Source organism: Athene cunicularia, assembly GCF_003259725.1.
Source record: "Athene cunicularia isolate RWA chromosome 12 unlocalized genomic scaffold, athCun1 chr12_part1, whole genome shotgun sequence".
In the NCBI taxonomy this organism is placed as follows: Eukaryota; Metazoa; Chordata; class Aves; order Strigiformes; family Strigidae; genus Athene; species Athene cunicularia.
The window spans coordinates 11,171,582-11,196,299 of NW_020799116.1; the positions used below are offsets into that span (position 1 = coordinate 11,171,582).

At 39.6% G+C, this 24,718-nt stretch overlaps 1 protein-coding gene across 4 annotated transcripts in view; it reads left to right on the plus strand.

Moving 5' to 3' along the window:
• CNTN4 (contactin 4) overlaps positions 1 to 24,718 on the plus strand; it is a 299,396-nt gene that overhangs the window by 87,666 nt on the left and 187,012 nt on the right. Inside the window, exon 1 of one of the 4 annotated variants that reach the window (XM_026857403.1) lies at positions 20,150 to 20,243. The exons of the other annotated variants lie outside the window; for them this stretch is intronic. The gene's annotated coding sequence lies outside the window, so the exon portion shown is untranslated. Of the gene's footprint in view, positions 1 to 20,149; positions 20,244 to 24,718 lie in introns of those variants that run through there. 4 annotated transcript variants of the gene reach the window in all.

Here is a 24,718-nt window from a genome sequence, read left to right on the forward strand (position 1 = left end):
CATGGTTAATCCTAAAAAGCTTTTCTATTTGATATTTAATAGAGCTGAGTTAATAATTCATAATTTAATGTATCTGATTAATTTTTTCTCTTTTTCTCAGAATGTCTTCAAAGCATGTAACAATTATCTCAAATGTACTTATTCAAAATGACTCAGTGACCTCTCTTTCTAGATTGCTTATTCTTGATTCAATTTTTCATAGCAGTGCACAGTTTCTATTGGTTATCATTCATTATTTCTCTTTGCTCACCGAGTAATCACAAACCCAGTTTAAAAAAACCCAGCAACCCCGTGGCAGGAACGCATGCTGAAAATTCATTTAAAATTCCTTTCTGCAAAGTGTAGTTTTAAACTGCGTTTTCAGTAACCTGAAAATGCACAGACATAGATTGCACATCATGCATAGAAAATAAACTCACAAGAGAAGATACTGCAGATTGAACTGATTTTTAATACTCCAAAGAATATTTGTAGCAAATGTTAAATATCACTTCCCTGAAGATGTATGTAACTAAATCAACAACAAAGATGTTGTTTATACCTGTCCCGGAGATTTCTGTGCTTGGAAGAAAGCAAAGAATTCCAGTTTTCTTCTGGACAAGCGTAGAAATAGCCGTGGTCCCTGGCTGGCGGTGGCTGCCCCAAGCTTGCAGGTGCTGGGCTGTATGGGGAGTGTGCTGAGGTGGTGTACCCTTCCTCACAAAGCCAAAGATCTTTCCCAGCGTGTGAGCAGGTCTTCCCCCCGCCGCCAGCAGCCCTGAGGAGGTGATGGAGGTCGCCCAGCTCACACAGGGTTTGAGTCCCTTGCCTGCTTTTGAGTCCTGACCGCGTGAGTGCCCACCTCTGCTCAAGTCTGAAGCAAAATCTGCCTTCAGCAGGTGCAAAAAGTGACAGCCTGGTTCAGGAGGGATCCTCCATTATTTCACTCCCAAGAATGGTTTTGTTTTTTTTATTTTGCCTGTCTTGGAGTCCACAGGTGTTCAAATTTGTAGAAGATTGTGTGCTAGGAATGTTCAAATCCCAACTCTTCTAGAACTAAACGATGTGGTTTATAGCATGCTGTGATTGGCTCTATTGTTGTTCTTATTTCCATTTCTTGGGAAAATTCAATTTCTTCCTTAAATTGACTTTTACATGTTTTTACCTTTCTTAGCATTTTCATTCCAAGGCCACCTCTGTACCCAAAGCCTTCTGCAGCCTTTGTCATTCACTCATTCTCCCTGATGTGCCTGCTGCCAGGTAGAGGGACAGCACTCTGCCATCATTCCAGCCCTCAAGATGCTTTCAGACGTGATGAGCCTGTAGAAATCATTTAAGTGTGTCTCTGACCCACAAGTTCTCTACGTTTTTTTCAGGGGAAACTGCACTTATTCTGGAACTTGAGCCCAATTCAAGGACCATTCAAACACTTAAATGTCTTGCTCAGTTTTCTGTCAGCTCTCTTAACTGGGCTGGAAACCTGCAAGGAATTGGGTTATTCATTTCTCCGGGGGAATTTTAACCTTCCTCCTGTGCACGGTGGGGATGAGGGACGGCACAAATACTAGCGAGGCTCGAAGGGGCTCACCACCGGAGCAGAGCGGACTGTTGTGTTGTCTTTGTTCAAGGTCAGAGGCAAATGAGTTACTTTGAAGCATCGGATAAGGTACCTTGTTCAGGAGCTGTAAACTTCAGGGCAGGGTCCCTGAATACCTTTTCTTACTGCCTTGGAAACAGGGCACCTCTAGCTGAGAAGGACCCAGTGTTCTTTTAAGAAAAACAAGTGATGAAATCATGTTGTCCTGGGAATTGATAGTGCCTCTTTATCCAAGTGATGATCTAACCATACAAATTGCATAAAGATAATTAACCTACGCCAGCAGATGCGCTGAAATGTGCAATGCCCTTAATATCAAGAATTTGATTTACATAATATATTGCTAAGTGCATATGTTTATTAAAATAAAGTTCAGAAGAAGGACAGTGGAATTACACCAGGGCTGAGCTGGCCAACAGTTTAATGGTGCGTGTGTCTCATTATAGGGAGATCTTTCCTTTTATTTCAGTATGCTATTTATTTTACAATTTAACAAAAATACTTAAAAAAACCCTTAATAGTCAAATAGATGGCCTTAATGTGATGGTTTCATTAAAGCTAAGGATTTTATTTGGCTGTTATCTTTCTTCCCCTCTTACTAGCAGTCTGTGGTGGTCATTTGTGGTGGCCATGCTAGCACACCGATGCAGTTTGTTAATGAATTTTCCACAAATTAATTTTCTCCACTAAAACAGCATCAATAAACATGAGCAATTATTTTATGTGGACTAGGAACAAAAGTAGGCATAATAACTTTCTTGACTTTATTTTGTGGAATTAAAAGTACTTCTCTTTTGGCCTTTTTTTCATTAGAGGCTCTACTAAATGATTGCAAATAAAGTAATGGGGACTAGCATGAATTACTAGATGCAGCTAATAATGCCTTGGTTTAGGCTGTTGTCTGACCCTAATGTATTTCCAGATGTCACTGAATTTTATTGTATTAGATCTATTGATAGCTTTAGGTGGCTTTGTTTCTGGTTATTCGTAGTCACATTTAAATAACCTTTTTCTAAAAGAAGCATTTTTTCCAGCTGAGGCAACTAAAAGGTATCGGCATCAAATCTGATAAATGGATACCCCATGGTTAAGAAAATTACATAGGCTTAATACCTAAGACAAGTGAGAGGCAATCTCAGCAAAAGAATCTACAAGGAACAGGATTATCATTCAAGGAAAAAGGGGTATTAACACATTCCTTGTAACTCTATTGAGAGGGAATTGTCCTCAGCATTCTCATATATTTATGGAGGTTTAAAAACCCATGCTTAGATATTTTTGGTGTAGATTTTAGGAATATGTTTAAATAAATTAATATAGGTCAAACAAGTCCATGTAGCTTTAACAGAAAATTTGGATGGTGAAAGTACTCACATTTACATGGGTTTGGATATTAATTTCAAGTGTGTTTTCCATACATACGCAGCTCCTTCTCCAAGGCACCCTAATAGTGCATTTGCCATGTCATCAAGGTCATGCCATCAATTTCAACTACAAAATAAGGAACAATTTGTGACTTTTTCACCACTGCGTTTACCTAACCTTCCAAAGCAGCTGGTTTGTCCAATGCCTACAGCTGCTCCCTACGTGGTTGCATGTGTGGTAGATCTCCAGGGCTGGGTCTAGGGAATTAGTAGAAGTGATGAAACATTCAGAAGAGCAGGCCAAGACTCGTGTGCTTTTTTTTCAGTGATACGGGTCTGGTAACACACATTTGGTCTCATAAATACACACCAGTCTGCTGTTGTTTGTGTCAGCACTTGGCGTGATGGAGATCTGCCATGTGGATCCTGGGCACTGTCCCCATGGCCCTGGCCATCGCTGCCCATGTTTTTGTGGGTCTTTGCACAAAGAAGACCAGAGCACCTCATGCTTTGGGTGGGTGCAGAGCTCAGCTGTGTAGCGTGTGTGTGTGTGTTGTGTTTGATGAGTCCCAGACACCGTGGCTTTTGCTTTTGGGGTTCCAGCTGTTAGCAAGACTGATATTCATGTGGTGTGATTTTTTTAAGAAAGTAATTTTATAGAAAGCAATATATTTTCAACAATATATGGAAAATACCAGGAGCCCTGTTCAGTCATGGCACCTGTTTGTAAAAATACTGTTTTCTTACGTATCTGTTCTTTGTATAGAGAGTGGTCGTAACCTACAAATGGGATATGCACCGGCTGTTGATGGGCTGATATGAGGACACATTTGCCATTATGGTAAATATATTTAGGATGTCCCAGCAACAGTAAGTGTTGCTGTGGCTCCGATGGCCTCCTTGGGGACACGCCACCCGCTGAGGGCCCTGGCCGTGTCCCAGAGCCACGGTTGCAGTCTTTCCCTGAGGGCTGCGAGGCTGCTGGCAAGGAGATGAAAAGTTAAAAGCTAATTTTCAAAGAGCTCTCATGAGGCTGAGCGGGAGAAACAGTGCCATCTGCTGAGCCCAGCCCCAGGCATGGCCAGCCCCGGGGCTGTCTGCCGTCCCTTTTCTTAACAAGAAGTGTAATAGCAGGTACAGGCAGTTCTGAAGATTAACTCTCAAATCAATACATGTGAATATGTAAATATGTTGCCTCCTTCCTCTGCATGATTTTAAGGGATATAAGAAACCCAGTAAGGGATCATAAACCTATTTTTGCATAAAACCCTACCGTAGTAATCTCACATGTAATTGGATTGTCCACTGAAGGAATCTTTTTTTTTTTTTTAATTATTTTCATTTATTTTAGGCAGTCTTCTTTAGGAATTACTGTTCTCAAAAGGCAATGTTAGCTAAGGCACAGTAATGTTAAACAGAAAATAATTTTTCTGCATTCACCTTGAGGGACTTTAGAAGTTACAAATTATAAAGCCAATAATAACTTCCATTTAGAAGACTTTTGACAGGAAGAAAATGAAAAATGAGGCAAGAATGTTTCCAAATAAACTTATTGCAGCTCATTTTTATAAACATGAGCAGAATAGAAGTTGTGTACAGGTATGGCAGTCAAACATGCCAACTTGCATAAGACAAAAATAGCACATTTTCTTTGACTACCGTTTCTGAATGCCTGGGCTTTAAATACTCAGTTTTAAAGTTAATGAAGAATTTCTGAAGACAATATGCTTAACGAAATTCTAGCAGCCCACATAGCTCCCATCTGCTTTTGAACAGAAGCATGGTCTGCATCAGACATTAATAACAATGAAAGATATTTAACTGTGGGTGATAAGTGAGTATATTTTGGTCCAGTTTAGGCTGAAGCTCTCAGTTAATTTGGCACTGAGTATGAATTTGGTTATTTGGAAATGCTAAAAATTTCAGCTTGCAAAAAGTAAATTTTCTTTGCAATTTTTTTTTTTTTTCATCTAAAGAAATTATTTGTAATACCTTCCCACTCCTCACTTCCAGTAGAGCCAGGGTATGTGGGATAGAGGGATTTAAAGTAACTGGTATATGTTTAAGAAACTAATGAAAATAATCCTACTGTAAGTTTCCTAATGCTCTTTAGATGGTGGAGTGTCTGGCTTTTTCTTGCAAAGTTTTATCATTTGAAATTGACTCAGTCCATCAGTTCAGATATTGTTATGGGCAAGGTCAAAAGCATCAAGTGTGCAGGTAGTTTGTAATTGGCTGTCTGTGGAAAACAGCAGGGAATTCAATCTATTACATGCACTTCGATGCACTAAACCAACACTCCATGAAGCCATCAGAGCATAGAAGAGGCTTGCTAATCTCTCTCCAGTGATTATTGCAGGTGTGCCATGATCGTATCAAAGGGGGCATTTGTCACCTGATGAACTTAAATGTTCCTAGTGATTTTTTTTTTTTCTATTAATAAAGCACATTTTGACATTCAGAGACTTTATGCGACATTAGGGGAAATATATTTAAGGAAAACCTCTCTCAAAAAAAGAAAGTTATAATCAGTGATGTTCTTGGAAACCAGGGATAATTCTAGCAAGCAAAACCAGCCTGAAATCTCTCACTCTCTTGTTCAGATGAGTTATATTCTTCCTGTGTCCGTGGAAGCAGGGAAATAAAGACACTGACATCTGGAAGCCTAGAGCTGGAAGATGGTTGAAATTTATGTTGTTTGAAATAAAAACTCGATTTCAGTATGCTAATAGAAAAATTATTACTTCAGAAACTTAAATGCAAGAGAATTCGGATTTTGGGGGGTAAGGAAATGAGGAAAGCCGAGGCACGGTTGTTGTGATCTAAAGTAGTTGGTAACTATTGATTTTTACTTGTTTGAAAAATAGCATGCTGGCTGTTTTCTTCTGCTCTTGGCCTTCAGTATGAGTGGGAGTCTTCGTGCCTGTATGCCCTCTGGATGTACAGCACACCCTTTCCCTGCCTCCAGCCCCTAAATGTTACCAGCCATTGACAGTAACGACAACTGAAGTGACAGTGGCTGTCTTTGTGTCCTTTCATCCACCCATAATCTTGTAAGTGTTCGATTACTAAGACAATGCTAAATATATTTGGTATCTTACAAAAATATTCAGTTCTTGTTTCTATTCTCATTTGTTAATATTTCATGACTTCAGAGGAGTAGTTTGTAATCTAATATTTTGAAGCATTGATCACACGATCTTTTTATAGCTATTACTTACAGTGTGAGGCAGCACATGTTGTGTTATGCAGTTTAGCAATGGTAAATTTCATGTTTCTAAATAGGATTTGTTTCTTATACTGACAAAATCTGTTTCCTTGTGCCTCGGATCACTTCTATGTGTTTGTCATTATTTTCTTCATTCTGTTTTGTCCCCTCTAAGAATTACAGCTGATGAGGAAAGGGACTGTCTTTTCCTTTCGTGTTCACACTTTGCTTAGCACACCTAGTTAATGACTGAAGTTCATAACTACTGTGCAAATAGAAACAATAATTGAGCTATTTCAAATGTGCATGAAAATATAAAGCTTCATTTCCCACCATCAATTACTCAGCTAAGATGAAGATGAGTACCCCACTGTGGATTTTGCTCATCAGCAATGTAGAGCATCATGATTTACTGCTGCTGGTCCAATGACCGTATTATTTCAGAACAAAGACAAACCAAACTACTTATTCCTTAAGTGTTCCTTCAATCATATTCTTTTATCCCTGTCTCTGATGTACTTAACACATCTTAGAAAAAAATTGGTCTACGTACCATTGGTTATCATCCAAATGGACCTGCAGACATCTTGATAAGCTGGAGCATGTTGGATGGTTGAACCTTCACCTGCCTTTAATACTCTTGTTCAATCTTAATCAGCTGCTATTGAAGTGGTATTCTGTCTGTGAATTGCAAAATTTACACTGGCCTTAATGACAGTGTGAAGAACCTCGTGAAAGCCTCGGTGGCTTCACAACTGCTCTGTTGTCCTGTGAACGGTGTCAGGACTGGCTTATCCATCTCCCTGGTCATACAGATCTGGAGCTGAGCTAAACCTCCTTCACATCTGTTTCTCATCAAGGACATAAATTATAAAAGCATTGCCTAACGTTAATCATAACAAACTAGATTACCCTAATTAACAGTTATGAAAAATTTCCAGCAAGAAGACAGTACTGCTTTAAAACTTCTGAAGTGACTTTTTTAGGGGGAGAGATTCAGATAAATCTGATAGGCAGAACTGATCCGCCCAGGCAAAAGGTGCCTGAAATTGTTTCTCAGTATTTTGTCTCCAGTGTTATTTAATAGTGGTTTCTCATAACTATCATCCCATAGCCATATGCATTTCCTCTTCCTAACCTCATTAGGGACATCATGCCCAGCGCTGATTCTGGGCTGAGCAGCTGCTCAGGGCCAGGCTTGAGCATCACTCTGCCCTGTGCAGCTCCTCAGCTTCACTGTGCACTGAAGCACAACCTGGTTTTTGCTTTTGGAGTCTTTCATCTTGGATGTCTTTCTGCATTCCTCTATTCTGTGTGTTACTCCTGTTACTAAGCAACTTTTTCAGTTTGCTTTAGTTTCAGGTTTTGGTTTGCTTGCAGGTTTTAAGGGGGAAAAAAAAATATATTTTTCTGCTTTCCCTTTACCTCCTATATTAGCTTTCTTCCCATCTTCCTGTTACCACTGATGGGGATCTTTCCGCTATACCTGTTTTTTTTTTTTTTTCTGACGGTTTTTATTTCTCAGCTCTGTCTAGAGAATAGAATAGAGATCTTAAAAAATAATTTCTTTGCCTAAAAGTAATTTAAGTAAGATAAAGTGTCACAGATCATAGAACTTACATTAACTTCTGTGCTAATTTCATTGCACTGGACTTACCCAAACAGTTGTACTCAGCTCTAACATTACTTTTTCAAAAATTAATGCAAGCTTTTCATGTTGCTTCTCTGGGTTTATATTACAAATTTACTTTTCAGTGGTAGGCTTTTTCTTATTTCCTGTCACCAGCCTGTTTATATCCAGTGGCGTCGTGCTCATTATTATGCTTTATTAATTGCAGTCTTGTCACCTTGATTTAAATAATCATCATCATTTTGCCACATCAAAAGCTTCATCTTTATATTTTCTTTGTATTAGCCTTAGTAATTATAATGTTACAATTGGTTCAATAATTATATTTCTTTTTTAAGTGGTGCTATTTTCATTTACAGAAAACTGCTTAAATTAGTCTTTTATAGCTCTCTCCAAACTTATCTGTGGTGGTCTGCAAAGATCTTTGACATCTAAGCCTCATATTTTCTGTGATCTTCTTGTACCTCTGCTTCCAGTTTTTTCTCCTCCTGTTGACATTGTTTGGTTTTCATACTGTAGTTTCAGATATTATTGCTGTATTTCTAAGTCAATCAAATTATCTGGAGTACTTCAGCATATTGAAAAACAACAAAAAAAAAAAAAACCCTCCAATCCTATTTATTAAGGAATTTGCAGTAGTTGAGACGTGAAGCTATGTCTTGTTTTTCATCGATATGGAACAGTCTGCCTCTCTAGCAGGCAGCGAAGCTCTCAGTGTAGATTTTAGATGTAGTTTGCTGGCAGAAGTTACAGCTTTCATTAGAACTGCTGAAATTGAGAGAAAGAAAAGAAGAAATAAAAGACTTTTGTTCCTTTGTTTTTCTTTAGGTTTTATATCGGCAGCATTCAAGAGAAGTGCAGGTTGGGTGGAAGAGTTCAGTTTGCTGAAGGCAGTGTTTGAATCCATCAAACTCACAAATTGTAGTTGGCAGGACTACTTTTTAAGGCATTTTTAGTCTTTCTGTTAGAATCGAGGGCAAGAGTTTAGAGCTATAGAACCTGTTTTGCAAAGAATATTCTACTGATAAGTGGATGTCTGTCCTTTAATTGTGTAAACTTGTTCCCATCCATGCTACTTGGTCTCACCCGTGTAAACTTCTGACGCCATTTGGTGTGTTACGTTCTTAAACATACACGTGTAGGATCCCTGGGCTTTGGTGCTTTTGTGGTGAGAACTCTAATGGGTAAGAACGGGATCTGAGGTTCTTGCCACACTTGTCCTTGTCTGCTCTTTGTTTAGCATTAAAATCCTCCTCTCTGCCTCACCCTATGTCTGACCTCCCGTGAGGAGAGCTGGGCTGTTTCAGACAGAAAGACCTGTTGGGCTGTAAGATGTTTGACTTCAAGGGAATTAATTTTCAAGTACCAGAATTCAGTACTGTCACTTCAGTGACCACAGGAAATTATTCCAGTGCTCGGTGAAAGTTTCCAGGGAAGCTGGAAGTGTCCTGCTGCAGCCTCCGTCAGGAGCCCTTCACTGGCCTTATCTCCCCAGAGTATATCAACCCTCCATTTTGTCTCTGAGATTACTTTTTAATCTGATAGCCCGTATCTTCTGAGTGGAATCTCTTACATCAAACCATAATTTATATATTTGAGAGTACTTTACATGTGGTAATATCACAATTTCCTTCCTATAGATGACACTATCAATTCTATCACGGTATATTGAATCATTGCAAATTTTCTCCGTCGCAGGCATAAATTAATGGCTGTATTTTCATAATGGAATGGATCATAAACAGGAAATCGGCCATAATCTATTTATGTAGGGTAATCTATTCAGTGCTCTTACTTGGTTATTCTTTTTTTATTTTACTTTTTAGATAAACCAGTAGTAGTTGATGGTGGAACTGGAATTACTGTCCTAAAATTGTCAGAGTCATGTTCACCAGCTCCATTGCCTGAAAAGTCTTTATGTTTAAATCTTTGAGGCATCTTTGTATTCTTCTTTTAGATCTACAATACCAGATTTTAAGATCTTTACGTACTGCAGCAGAAAGAGACTAGGAGATGTATTGTGCTTAGTCCTTCACCTAGTGCTGCATAACCACACAGTTGTGTTTCAGTGGAAGATGCTTTGGTCCCTCAGTTTATGCCAGGTGTAACCGTTGTGTCCAGATCAGGGAAGACTGGAGGGTGAGATCGGACCTTCTCTTAACACAAGGGCTGGCAACGCTGCAGGTCCCTGCATTTGTGCTCACTGTGTATGTCTAAACCCTTGGTCCAGGGCCACCACCAAGTCATGCACGTGACAAGTGACGCAGTTCTCCATTTGGCCTCAAATAATCCTGTTTCTCAGTGTTGTCTGACATTCAGACATGGAATAAAACCATTATAAATTATTTGCAGTGTAACATTAATACATGTTAATTGTGGTTAATGCAGCATCAGTTCTGCTTGCTTTTGTAACTAATTGCTGCATTAACAGACTTAGTGATTATAGGAACTGTGGTTAGATAAGTAGTGGTGGACAGGAAAAGATCTAGAGAAGCAATGTTTTATGATGCTTTCGCAGCCTCTCTAAGGGGTTAAATCTCACTGTCTTTTGCCTAACCATAGATCATTGCTAATTTTTAGCTAGCACTACGATTTATATTAAAACTCTGCACAGACTGGGGTTTTTTTTTTCAAGACTCTGAGCCGTTATTTGACAACCTGTGACATGGAAGTTGAGCTTTGGTGGGTCTGGGAAGTAGGTTGTTGTCTAATGGTAAGTGTATTTGGAAAAGAGGTGTGAAAATTCATGGCAAAAGCAGCCTGGACATACCTGAAATATGCTACGTTTAGGCTTTCTACTTGTATGGACAAGCTCCTGATTCTGGCTTGGCAAAGGGTTTTCAAATCTAGTCAAGAGGTTTAGGTCTGAGAACTGAGCAATTCAAATACAAGCGGGCTAAGGTTGACCCTAAGCCTACAATGCGAACAGACCTTCTTTTCATCTGCAAATAATGTTCCTAGCATCTGTATGTAGCCTGGCTATCTGTCACCAGGCTTAAAGCACCGGTGCTTCCAGGAAATCAGCTTTAAGGTGAAGAAGAGAATTTCAGCTTTGCTGCAGGCAGTTGTAGGCAAAGTGAACGAGGCTCAAAATCGTTTATGTATCATTGACTGTAAACAAAATGTCCAGGCTAGGACAATTGAAAAATAGCTATATTGTATTTTATATCAAAATGCTCTTCTATGAAATGTCTGTAAGTGGTGCAGTGTGTGATTTCATGCTTTATTGTTCCTCAATCTGTTCAGTTTACAGGGAAAAGGTATTTTTCATTCTCCTAGCTGCTACCTTTGCCAACACTACGTGAGCTCTGAAACTCAAGCTGTGATCTTTCTGACTTCTACATTTCCATCAGTAATAAAGAATCCACAGGACAAATTCTTCTCTTAGTTACACCTGTGAAACCCCATGATCTTCCAGGATTTCACAGGCAAAACTGATCAGGGAATAGCAGCCCCTTTGAAAATCAAAAGGACAAGAGCCATCAGAGAAAAGCTGCAAGCTGGAAAAGCATCCATTTAGGCTTGTACAAAGAGGAGTTTAACTGAGTGAAAGGTGAAAACATGACAATAGAGAAAGTTTTCTGAGAGTGAGATTTACAGAACCGTGGGATGTTATCTCAAGGAGGTGGTGACAGGTCTGTTGCTTGGATATTTTCAGTGAAAGGGTGGAAAGAAGATGTAATTCATCACAGCTGGAGATAATTCAGGCATTTGGGGAACAGTGATTTGAAAAATGGTCATGGATTTACTGTATTTTAAAGTCTACTAGGAATTTTTTTTTTAAGTAGGACAACTCTTTGTTCCCCTTTCTTTGATGTGGGTTGTTTTTTTTTTCCCCAGAACATGATATTCCAACATTTCTGTGACTCATCAGAAGTGCAGCATAAGAAATGCTAATCCAGTTATTTCCATTTATCGCATTCCAGTCATTCAACATAATTTACCTAATGTGTCTTCTCCAACTCTAATTTGTGCAGTTTGGCATAAAGTAGATGCCATTAGGTTGTCATCATGAGAACTAAATGACTGCCAAGGTGCCATTTGGATTTGGGCCCAGCTCACATTGGCTGCGGTGGCATGTATGGCATGAAAGTTTTTGTGTTAGCACAGAGCAGGGAGTGACTCTCACATCCTTACTGACGTGGTCGTTGTGCGGACACGCAAGATTTGGGGTAGGAGATGGATAGGCCAAGTTGGAGAGGAAGAATGGGAACTCCCAGCAGCAGGGAGGGTTGGGGGCTTGGTGAGCCCCAAAGAGATCTGGGCACTGGCAATGGTGAAAGAACAACAGAACCACCCAAGGACCGCCAGAGATCATCTGGTCCAACCTTTTGAGGGTAAGGGAGCCGAGATAAGATTAGCACCCTGTCCAATCACATCCTGACTCCATGATTCAATGTATTTGTTTTTCTCTACAAAACAATACTCTGCGATTCAAACATTTCTAATAGCTGCTATAATCAAGAGGTGGTTTTAGGAGATTTTCTGGGATCTGAATTCATTCTTTCAATAAATATATGTACCTCTGTGTGTATATATATGTATATATTTTAAAAAATAATACAAGTTTATGGTAGTAGCTTGTTTTGTCTACACCGGTCCTTTATTTTTGCTTCTCATGTTTGCAGTCTCTGGAAGGCATTCAGATTTGCAGTCTCTGCAAACCATTAACTTGTGCAAAACTGAACACAAACTGTAGTGTAAAGTTTTCAAAACAATAATGTTTTAAACCCAAAACTGTTCAGCCAGTGATCTGAAATGATGGACACTATTTCATGTGAGAAAAACACGGACTTACCAATTAAACCAAAACTCAGATTACGGTTTATTTAGGTTGCCTTGTGTGTGCATACTGCTGAGTACACATACTGCAGGGTGTGTATGTGAATTTATTAAAGGGTCGTTTGCTTCACTGTGTTGGTGCCCCCTCAGACGTGCTGGCTTGTGACCCCCGGAGCCCTCCACTTCCCTCCCACACATCAGCTCTTGATGCCCTGGCATGGGAAATATATCCAGAAGTGCACCAATAGGAAGGGTAAATAAGGAAGAAACAAAAAAAAATACATATTTGTGGCCATTTATAGGCCACCTGCCAAAAATGAAAAGGAGTTCAGAGGCAGTTATGGAAAATTCTTGCAGCATTTTGGCAGTGTTTAAACCTGTTAAGTGTAACGTAGGTCTACATTCATTAATATCCTAGTGAGGACTTTTTTTCTGTAGATGCTTTAGCTAGCACAAACTTACAAAGTTATAATTCTCTGAGGGGACTCAAAATACTTCAAAGATCTTAAATTTACAGATGCTGGAATTAAATCTGGTAGTATTCTGAGAAGGTGGATAAATCAATTTTCCAAAAGTAGAAAGAAGCCACAGGGAGATCTAACCTCTCAGAAACACAGATTAGATTACTTTAGGACCCAAACCTGCATCATCTTTTGGTATCTTCCTGAAAATCAACTCCTGTAATGAAGAGAATACAGCAATGTTATAGCAAAAATACTGAAAAACATGAAATGATAGTAGCACATTGTAAGATATTACCAATGGGCTCATTCTGAGCAACACAATCATCTTTGTAATGCTGTCAGGGTCTGGGTACTTCAACCAGTTATTGCTTAAAGAAAAATATCATTTTGAAGTTTTAAAAACTATGTCTTCCAGCATTTGCATGGCTGAAGTGTCAGTGGAAAGCATGCTTGAGAGCTTGTGCCAATAGACAGACTGCCTTGATTAGTGTCCATCCACATTTTTTCAAAAACTGAAGTAGCAGGAGAGGCCAGGTTTTCCTTTTGAGGATTTACAGCAGTCTTCTCTGGTTCAGGTTTCAGGCCGGACCCTTGGGCCCATCACCTCTGGCTCCCTAGAAGAGTCCCCATTGCTGCTTTGGACAGTCCCGTCCCTCCTGGATGTCTCCTCCTGCATCTGCAGTCGCATACGTCTCTGTCTTGCAGTTGTAGCTGCAGCTCATTGGTTGGGTTTGAGGGCATCACTTTGAAATACTTTGTGTTTGATTTATAAACCTTTTACATACTTTTAAAAATAGTCCTGCACTCCTTTTACATGGCTGTTTTTTGTTATAGCTGCATGGAGGTCTCCAGTGGCTTCAGACACTTTTCTTAGGATTAAGAGCAGTGGATGAACATGCATACAAAAAGACTGTTGACCTGCTGATCCTCTGTATTGCTTTTGTATGGCCGTTTATCACAGTATTACAAAGCATGTATAAAATACCCTCATGCAGTTGGTAATGTTTTTATTTACCCTGAACACGTTTCTTCGGTATAAGTCAGAACGAATGACAGCGCAAATTAGCACCATAATTAGTTTCGTATATGCGTGTCTATTGTGATCTGAAATGGATCCTGGGAAAATATTTGTAAATTGAAATAATGAGCTGGTATTTTTTTTTAAAACTACATAAGAAGTAAAATGTTTAAAGTGATCCACTGCCACACACCCGAGTGGAGACAAACGCATCAGGCTCTTGTGCCTGGGAAACTGATGTGCTTCCAATTACTTCAGTGCCAAGTTTCTGCTCTGAGTGACTAAAGGCAGGAAGTCCAGCGATATGTTTTATTAGCAGAATGGTATTTTAAAAGTGCCACCCTTAGCCACTGAAGAGAAGAACTCCGATATGAGAGAGATGCACAAATGAGCATGAGGGATTTTTACGCAGTTACCTCTCTGTGAGTAAAAGGAGGACTCACATTTTCACATCCGCCAATCTGACTTATTTCATGAGCTTTAAATTTCTCTAATAACTTTTGGGGATGGCAGATTCATGAATTGTCACAAGTTCTAGAACAGAGTTATCCAAATCACAAAGGCTATTTCACTCCATCTGCTGGCTGGACTTACTTCATGAACCAAATTCTATAATTCTTACTCAAATCTAATTGCCATCTAGGAAAAATTGCAGGCATGAATACTCTGCAGGTTCTTGCTTTTCCACATCTAACCATTGCTGTGACTCAAAGCCATATTTCTTGGGAATCTTTCCTACCAGATGAAACGAGCAAGCTCACCAGAGGACAGGCCGGGTAATACAAGGTGCAGTGGTAATGTCTCTGCAGGAATTCATGTCTGCAGAACATACAGGGCTGAAAAGAACACAGGAGGCAGCTTTTGGCACATAAGCAGAGGAACTTCTTGCAAGCAAAGACTAGCTGTAGAGGTAGGGTAAGTTCGGTCTTTCTTTTTAAAATGATGTAGCTTCCTTTTATCCTACTTTGGTCCCTAAAGAATGAACCCAAAATACAGAGGGTCAGCTCATGGCATGCAATTTTGAAGGCCTCCTTGGCTCAGCAGACCTTTCAGTTTCATCTTGTCTCTCATCATCTGTGTACTTTGCCAATTAAAAGACCCGAAGCAATTAAACTGTCTATAATTATCCATGATAGAACGTTGGCTTTCTGGGTATTAGCCAAACAGCACATTTAACAATCACTTACACTTCAAATACCGTAATCAGCAATTATCTAAAATGCATAGTCTTAACAATTAGCAATTCAAGGTCTTGTTTGCTTGAAAAAGTGAGCAAAAGTAATTCCATAGCATAGAGACTTCCCTTTCATACACAATTACAGTGTATGTGGGAGGTAGCATAAATCCTAACTTTGATATTAGTGCATTAACATCAGCTTCAGTTGAAGTGGCTTTTAGGAATGATGGAAACAACTGACTGTCACAATATTATATAAATTGAATGTGGGCACCATCTCTGGTAATAGATAGTTTGGAATTCATAGATATAAAGGCACAATAAATAATACAGAAGGGACAAACCATTCATCTTAGTGTTGCCATATTGAGACTTGCTGACTTGCGTTAGCTTTTGTTTGGCACGCAGCTTTGCTTTTTACAAATTATTTTCCTGTTATGAAATATTTGCAGATTGAAAAAAATATACTTTTCGTTTTGGTGGAATGATGAACCAGTTATCTTAACAGTTCAATATTTTCTGATAATCTTAGAAATGTTATTTGTTCAAGTCTTAATGGAAGAAAAATATGGATAGCACTAAAAGAGTGAGCTTTACCGAGCATCACTATTCTGTCTTTGATGACTGTGATCCATTTGGTAAGTCATCAAAGATGTAAGAGAGAATAAATCTACCCTTTCATGACCATCATCTTTATATAGTCTAAAATAACACATAGGGTAATTTTCCTTCTTTTTCTAAATGTAAGTGCTTTTTTGTGAATCTTCCAGTATGAATTTTTTACTTATACAGTATATACTTTCAGTTGATAGCTCTCATCTTTTATGGGAGAACTTGCTGAAGCTAAGTAATTAAAGTTATTCTTGACTTCTCTTATTTACTGGAACCAACTTAGCTGAATCGTAAAAGAATAAGAATTGTACTTTGAATGTTTCCTGTATGTGTTGCTCCTAGCAAGTAATTCCTTAATGGCATATACAACAAAAAAAAATAATTCTGGAAAGGGATCTGGCACTTGAATTATGCTCTTTATTCAGCATTCTTGCCTTCACCGAGCTGAAGCGATGTGTGGTAGATGTATACCGTCAATGCAGCAAGTGCTGTTTATCATAGCATTGTCCAAAGCCCTTTTGTCTCATTTTGTTTTCTAAATCTTATTTTAAATATTGCCATAAAAAGATAGTGTTGTTCTATCTCCTGTAACCACCTCATCCTCTTTTTTGCATGGTCTTACAACTTCACCTTCCCGTCTTTTGCAGGAGGGAACAGGGTGCAGTGAGCCATCACCCCTAACAGAGCACAGTAATTACCTGAGGTGAAAACATATGAAAAAAATATCAGTGAATAAATTAACCCCCCACATTTTTATTATAAATTTTTCTAAGGATTTTCTGCACAATGCTTTGATGTTCTACAGAAATGCTTTAGGCACATAGAGGTGAATCCCGACCGGGGGATCTGGGGTTTGAACTGCAGCAGCATGCTGTGCTGCCTGGGTTAACCAGCACCTGCAGGTCAGAGCTATCTCAGGGATCTCTGTGGAGCAGAACAGGGGTATTCCCTCCTGCTGTAGCACTTGTTCTGCTTAGAAAGTAGTAAGATGTTGTGGATGATGGGCAGGGTGGTTTTTTTAGGGGTTATATGGGGGCGGACCTGTCTGGCAGCGCAATGTGTTCCTGGTGTCCCCAGGCGGGTCAGGGTGTATGGGGCATCAGCCCTTCCAGACTTCTCCCCTTACTTTCTTTGAGGGTATTTAGCCTGTGTCCAGGGGGTAAATAATCCCAAAACTTAGTCGAAACAGTCTTCTGTGCAAAACAGTGTTCTGTGAGCCCAGATTGGGGGGTGTGTGTGTGTGTGTGTGTGTGATGTTAAGTTGTTTTAAAAAGACTGAGAAGCAAGACTACAAATCCTGACACTTGGTATAGTTTATTAATCACAGGGTCATTTTTTTCCTCACCTGGATTCTTCAATTATTTTTGTTTTAATTTTATCACTATAAAACCAGATAATTATCCAAGAGTATAGACAGGCTCCTTCACACAAACTACAAAGGCAAAAATGACACTGCAAAGCAGATTTACTCCCAATAGAAGAACGTGTCCATCAGAGACACAAAACTTCTGGAAAACATGAAATGAAATTCAGTAACAGGAGGAGAGAGTTTTAGTGAATAGGCCCAAGTTCATTGGGTGTAAAGTTTATTTTAGGGCAGGGCTCCACCTTTAGGAAAGGAATTACCTTTCCTTTATAAAACAAATGTGGGAGTGAGAACATCCACAGTTCAGATGACAACATGATGCTGCAAGGAGAAAGCAGGTCTTGGGCAAGGGGCTTTCAGCCTCCACAGCACCTGGGAGAGCTGTCCACACTTCTGTTGTGCTTGTGTTAAAATAAATAACTCCTTTCTTCTATGCAATCTCCCAAAGCAGTGCCACAGTGCTCAGATAGCGGAAACATCCGTTGCTTTACACGGTCTTACAAAATAAGGGATTTAAAACATGTTAGGTGAGATTGCTGTGGTTTGTTCATCAGACTTCAATGCTTTCCTTTGAATCACAACGTAGTTTTTTCTATTTTTTTTCCTCTGATAGTACTCTCTTACACAGGATCCATCAGTTCCTGTTATGTTGGTCTTTCTTACAGGTATAGAATGATTACATAGTTTATTTTCAATAATGTTGTGTTGACTTTATTGCAATGAATTCTACTTTAAAGAAATCATTGAGACATCGTAGAATTTGAAGTTTCAAGTCTTCCTGCCTTTGATAGCCTGTCATATTCCCCAACGGGGATAAACAGAACTAGAAGGAATTGTGTTTATTAATTACCACCACCATTTAGAAACAAATATGAGTCACAGGGCACCACGGTGAATCCAACCCAAAGAACAGTAAAACATGAATTTATATAATTGCTAAGGAAATGAAGACTGAATGGAACTTAAAGGCAATTAAAGTCTTTATTTCCATTTTATTACTAAGTACTTCAGGATATTTTCATTTACTTCACTTTTTGTTTGCTCATGGGGTCTGCTTGTTAATATGACTGGGATGTATGAGAACTCCTTAATTAACCTGTTTTTGTGGGCATCTCACAGTTTCTGTGAAATATGTGTGCTGACAGCTATGTAACAATAGTAAAAATAGAAATGACAGATTTGTAAGCACTGGTCAATTAAAAAATGTTCAAGAAATGCAGTTTTTGAATTATTGGACCAGGCTTCTCTGCAAATTGGAATTCAGTTCGGTTAATTGAATTCACTGGATCTATGGCAATTTACATAAAGTTATAATAAAAGCATGGTTATCTTCTCAAAAGCTGCAGTTTCAGAATAATATATTAAAAATGGAATAATATATATATTTTTTTATTTTATAATAAGTGAATGCAGAAATATCTAATTGTCACAAACAAAACTGAAACATGTATGCTACTCTCAATTACAAAGAACTTGGTGTGCAATAATCCCAGGCAACATACTGTGAATACTGTATGGATTGCATGGAAGCTGGATAGTGGTCTACTTGTATAGAACTTTTAACAGTAGTGCCAATCTTTTCCTGTGTCTCAAGTAAATGCCTTTTGATTTACTCCACTATGTATTGCAGAAGGTAAATATTGCTTTTGCTAAAGCCCTAGAAGCAGTGATGGTCCCTCTTTACCCTGGCACCCTGGGAGAGGTTGTGCCGAGTCTGGGATCTGTCCTTGGGCACCCTTGGGTTGGGGATGAGAGTACTGCAGGTGTCCCCCAGATACTTCCTTTAGAGATTCTACTCCCTGACTTTTCCTTAACTGTTTCTCCCAGTCTGTTTGATATATGTGTTTACGTACATCCTCAAGTGTGTAAATTTAGTTATTACTATTGCAGTACAGCGTTTTGTTCTGGGGCTGTGTTGAGAGGGTTTAAGTGCAAGCTTTACCGATTCAAAAGGACCGTGGGGAAGGAATCTGTTTACTTAAATGTGGCAATTAAATTTTTGTTATGTTGACCTTATGAACTAGTGGATTTGATGCTTGAATAAAACATGCATAAAGCAATAAACCTGCAGTGTATGTAGGAGAAAGATTTATCTATATTGCTCCCCTCACTGCAATAAAAAAAAATCCTGAAAAAATGTAATGATGGATGAAGGTATTTTCTCTCGGTGCCTTTGAGGGGGAGACTTCAAGAGGTCTGGTCCCCAAAGACTAAACCTGCAAAGAAAGTAAAGGTTTATACAGAGGGAAATGAGGTGATGCTTCCGTGGGTGCAGTCCCGTGCACGGTTTAACGGGGCTGCGGCGGTGGCACGGGCTCGCCAGCCTGCGCGGCACAGCCTGCTGCAGGCACCCCGTGTCCGCTTTAATTACAGGGATTTCTGTAATCATCTTTCAGTGCTGATAGGATTATAGCCCGCACTGAAACTTGTTTTTTTTTTTTTTTTTTTTTTTTTTTTTTTTTTTTTTTTTTTGTTCTTCTCTGAATTTGAATGGGTTCGGAGCAGTGAGGAGCGAGCAGGATGGCTCTCCTGGGCAGGAGGGGTGCCAGGGTGCCCGGGGGGGCTGGGCGCTGCTCCCGCCCAGGCTGCTGCCGAGATGCAGCTGATCATCGTGGAGGTCCCCGGGGGGGCCAGAGCAGCAAAGCAGCCCCGCTGCCCATCCCGGGTGAGGATGCAGCAGCGGAGATCGGGTCCTGTGGCTGATTCGCTGTAACAGGTAAAGCGAAACTGGGCCAGTTCCCCCAACAGCACTGTACCAGTTTTCCTCAACGTCAGCCTGTGGACGGGGCCCCGCCAGCTGCTTTTGGCTTTCTACGCCGCTGCTCTTCGCTGCATCAAGCTGGTGAGACGGAATCGTCTGCTCAGAGCTCGACGGTTCCTTCGGCTTTTCTTTTACAGGCACGTAATTGATTCATTTAAGCAAATTAGCCGTCCTTTAGACCAAATGCTTTCTGCAAAAGATCTTGTCGCGCAGGATAGCACTGCATCGTCTCAGAGCCAAGCATCAATAAAACTCTTCAGGAGCAAGCATGAACAGTTCAGCCAGGTATATCAGGCACAAAAAGTAGGACAAATTATTTAGCATAAGTAGAATTTTCCTGTGTTTTGCATTCTTCACTAGAATATAGAGGTTATTTGTTGTCAGAGCAGTTATTCACCAGAGCCATCGGGATGGAGGGGCGGGAAAGTGCAGCATCTGTCTTTCAGTGTGCTTTAAAACTTTTGGGGTTGTTTGTGGCTTTGTTGATAGAATGTCAGCAATATTGATTTGTTTCAGTTAAATGCTGAGAAGTGAGTTAAGAGAAGCATATGTTTTGCCCAGGAAGACTTTTTCAGGGTGGTTTCTTGGAGTATTATGAAAGCAGAAATTAGAGTTGCATGATAATCGGCTGAAACGTTAGGTATTTGCTTTTATTCTTACGAATACTTCCAGATGCCTGGATAACATTATACTTAAAAAAAAATGAAGCATGAAACTGTAAGTATATGCTGAGCAACTTAAATTACTCACAAAGATGCATTAAGCTAATGCTGTGTTTGCAGCAAGAGTTGTCATTGCACTTTTGCAGTACCCATCGATGGCTAAGAGCTGGACTGTTCTCCTCCATGTACTTGATACATGCACTGATGCTTACTTAAGCCTCCTGAACCCTGTCTGGCCAACTGCATGAGTCGATACCTCTAATACTGACCTTACATTTGGGGACTGCTGTGTTTTTTGCAAGGCTGTGCAATTTCTAAGTGGTGGTAGTGACATTTAAGATTGACAACAGCATGTATCCAGGTGTATAGATTTGGGGGGGGCATTGCATGGTGTTAGTAAATGTCACTCTGTAGTTTCATATGCTTTTCAACAAACTGGTTTAAATGTTCTGTCTGCGGACTTTGTTTTCTTCTGGCTAAAGCTCAAAGCCTTGGAGTGCTGTGAAGCCACACTGAACTGGTTTTATTTGAGGGCCAGAGTAGCTGCATAAGTTGCATGAAATTCGGCGGTGAAGAAGATACATACAAAAAAAGCAGATAATTTTTCTCCTGAATAGGCAATAAGTCTCAAAGCAGAGAATACCACAGGCTATGAAGTATGGAGGTGTCTCGCTAGTAAGAAGAGAGTATATTCTCATTAGATTTGGCTGAGGAGAACAGCACAGGAAGAGCAGAGCAGCAGTATCTGGCTACCTATGTGCTACAGATATTCCTGGAGCCAAGGATTCCAAGGGGGTCGAGTAAGGAAAATGTAACCTACAGAGAGCAGAGATGGCGAAATATCAACATAATATTAGGTATCTACCTGAGGGAGTTGGCATCATACCCTGCAAAGGTACGCTGGGGTTTTATTATGAAGCTTTCCGCTTTCACAGAAAACAGTAAATCTGAATTAAGCGTGTGCAATGAGTATGTTTAAGGTTTGTTGTTTTCAGCATTTTTTTCCTAATTGAATGAAGAACTTGCCCTCATTTTAAAATAAAAGGCGTCCCCAATGAGCACCAGTGAAAGGGCCGACGTGAATATTATGATGATAATTTATTTTCTGAGGAATGTTGTAATTTCAGCATTTCTGTAATGATTATAAGCAGATGCAGGAAAGAATAGGGTACTGCTTTAGCAGGCATCACATTAGCAAAAAACAGTGTACTTAGTAATGTGTCAGGCTTTTGCAAATAAATACATTTTCCTTTAAAGGCATAAATAAATAAACAAACCCACACTGAGGTCTTGCTTTTACAAGACCAAAGCTTCTACATTAAGAGGGTTTTTTTATCTTGTTGCTGAAAGTTGACCCCATTGCCAAACTTTCCTAGCACAATTAAGCAGCACGTACCGCTATAATGTGAATTCTCTAAATGTTTTTATGCCTCTCACTTACTTTGCTTTAAACAGAGGAACCAAGTTGATTTTGATGCTGGAATGAGCTATGGGGTAATCTCCTCCATTTCTGGTTTGCATTAAAGAACAAAAATACTGAGTACTAGAAGCCTTGTGCTGTTATTTATGGGGGAAAAATGTGAAACATGTTTGAAAACCTTGATAAATAAAGCAGTTGCAGTCCCCTTGTAAAACACAGGCTAGCTTTGTTGAAAGCAAAAGTTGAATTATTAGAAAATGTTCCCCATACTGTGCGTGTGGTAGCTAATAACACGGTTCCTAGCAAACCAGTGCATTTGAAAGCCGAGGGTTTGTGTTGGATCTGTGATTGCTTAGAAGTGTGCAAGAGGGAAAATGGGGAACTTGGAGAAGAATATCAGTGAGAGCCCTACTGCTGAGCAACAGCAGCACATCTTCTATCAGCACGGCACAATCAAGTGAAGGACTGGCTCGACTGGTTTTAAGAAGAGCAATACATGAAGTTAGGAGAAGCGTGGAAACATGCGGGTGTCATGTAAGCGTGTGGCTCCTGCCCAAAGCTGGGGACAGCACCTGACATGCAGTGCGTGCTCCAGCATTTCTTGCGTGAAGCTCTCAGATTGTCCTTGGGCGTCTTGCAGGGTACCTGTGGTGTGGTTCCCTGGGCTGTACTCCTCTTCTGCAGGCATAGCAAATGAAAAGGGGAGAGGTTGGGACAGGAGGACCCAGCAGGTGGAATAAAATGTGAAATTATCTGCTTTACACTCAAAAGTATGCTGTAAAAATTATGTAATGAAAGGTTTCTTTAAAGATCGCATAAAGTAATCCCTGGTATTCTTAAACTGCTGAGGAACATAATAGAAAACAGTATTTTCAGAATGCTTTGAATGCTTTATTGCACATAATTTGAATCCCTCTATTTCTGAGAGCGATAGATACCATTTCAGGTTTTCTCCGCTTTAGCTTAGTTTTGGTAATGTCATTTCTGATTAAACTTATATGGTAGGTTATATTGAACCATGAAATAGTTAAATTTTTTATGAGCTCAATGAAAATCCTATTGCTTTTGGGTTTCAAAGTATCAACAGCCTAGCTGAACAAGTCAGACCTAATTAAGAGAAAGCACTGATGCAAGAGCTGCCCTTTTTTTATTGCATTCTTTCTGTCTTAGAAACGTATATCCATTTTAAAGCAAAGTATACTTCCAGCTACCCAGACTCTGTTATGCAGAGTATAGCAATGACAGGGATCTTTGATTTCTTTAAGCTGTTAATTCCTTAGCTGCAATTTTATGTATTGACTTCAGCAACATCATACATTTGGCTCTGAGCCAGTGATTCGGAAGATTTTTGAATGTTCAGCTCAATACTGCTTAGTTAATAGTTCCAGTGGTGCACCAGACAGTTTTATTGTATGGTGGGAGGCAAGCTATAAATCACAGGTAAGACCTGCCTGTATTTATTGCACAGAAAGCCTTTGTTAGAGATCTGTTTTACTACAATTAAAAGGCACATATTCTCAAGGAACCTATAAAATAGTTTTGCTTATAAAGCAAAGGGCTGAACCAGTATCAGCCTGGTTTTGAGTAAGGAAAACCAGTGATTTAATGCTAGAGGAAAGCATCAGAAGGATACCGAAGAAATAAAGTATATCTTATGGCAAGATATAAAAGGCAGTGGTGTAGATTTTAAAGAAGGAGATGGCAGAATTTACAGAAGCTGACTATCCCAGGCAATTGGCAAATGGACTAAAGAAGACAAATTTAAGACTTGCCAGAAGGAAACCCTATATCAGGGGATAGAAATTCAAGTGCTCTGCAAAGAAAATGTAAATAAGGCAATAGACGTCTAAGAGGACTGTGGTCAAATGAAATGCAGAGAAACAGCTTCATGCTGAGGAGAGAGGATGTGTTTGTATGTGGAAAAATAACAATTATAAGACTACTGGGAGGAATTTGGGAACAGCTGTCACGTGCACTGGTAAGTTACTGTATAAACAATTATGAAACTTGAATAGTTTATAGTGACATGTTTAAGAGGTAATTGCCTTAAGCTACTTTTTGGTGCCTAAACATGTTTAAAAAAACCTGCATAAGCTAAAAAATAGACTAAAAAGCAGATGCCATACTTTTGTAGTAAGTGGTAACACTAGGAATGTTACAGGATTTGGCTGCTGATGCGCAGGATCTTTGCTGTTTTCTGTGCAGGGGTTTCCTTGGTAGATGTCAGTATGTGAGAAGAAATAATGTACACGAAGTTCACAATCAAAGCACGGCAGCTTCTCCTGATGAGTGTGAGGGAAGTGTAGAGTCCTAATAGGCAAGGACATTTTTGTGCATGGGTGACGACTACACAGATACGGGTAAATGTGTTTGGTGAAGAGACCTTGTGCTTTAGTCTCTTAGCTGGAGAATCAGAACCTGATGTAATCTGGCTGAGTTGCAGGCAGTTAGTGAAATGTGTTTGGCTGCTGAATGCAAGATTCATGCTAAGCAAGGCTACTAATTAGCCATAGTAATGATAAAACTATTTATTTGTATCTCTTCTGGAAATTCAGATGTGTTGAAGTGTTTAGTTGTTTGTCTTAGCTCTGGATGTGTTTGTTGAAATAGGGAGCTGCAATGCCCGAGAGATTCTGGACTGGTACCTTCTTTGCCTTAGTCCCTGGAGGGAAATCTAC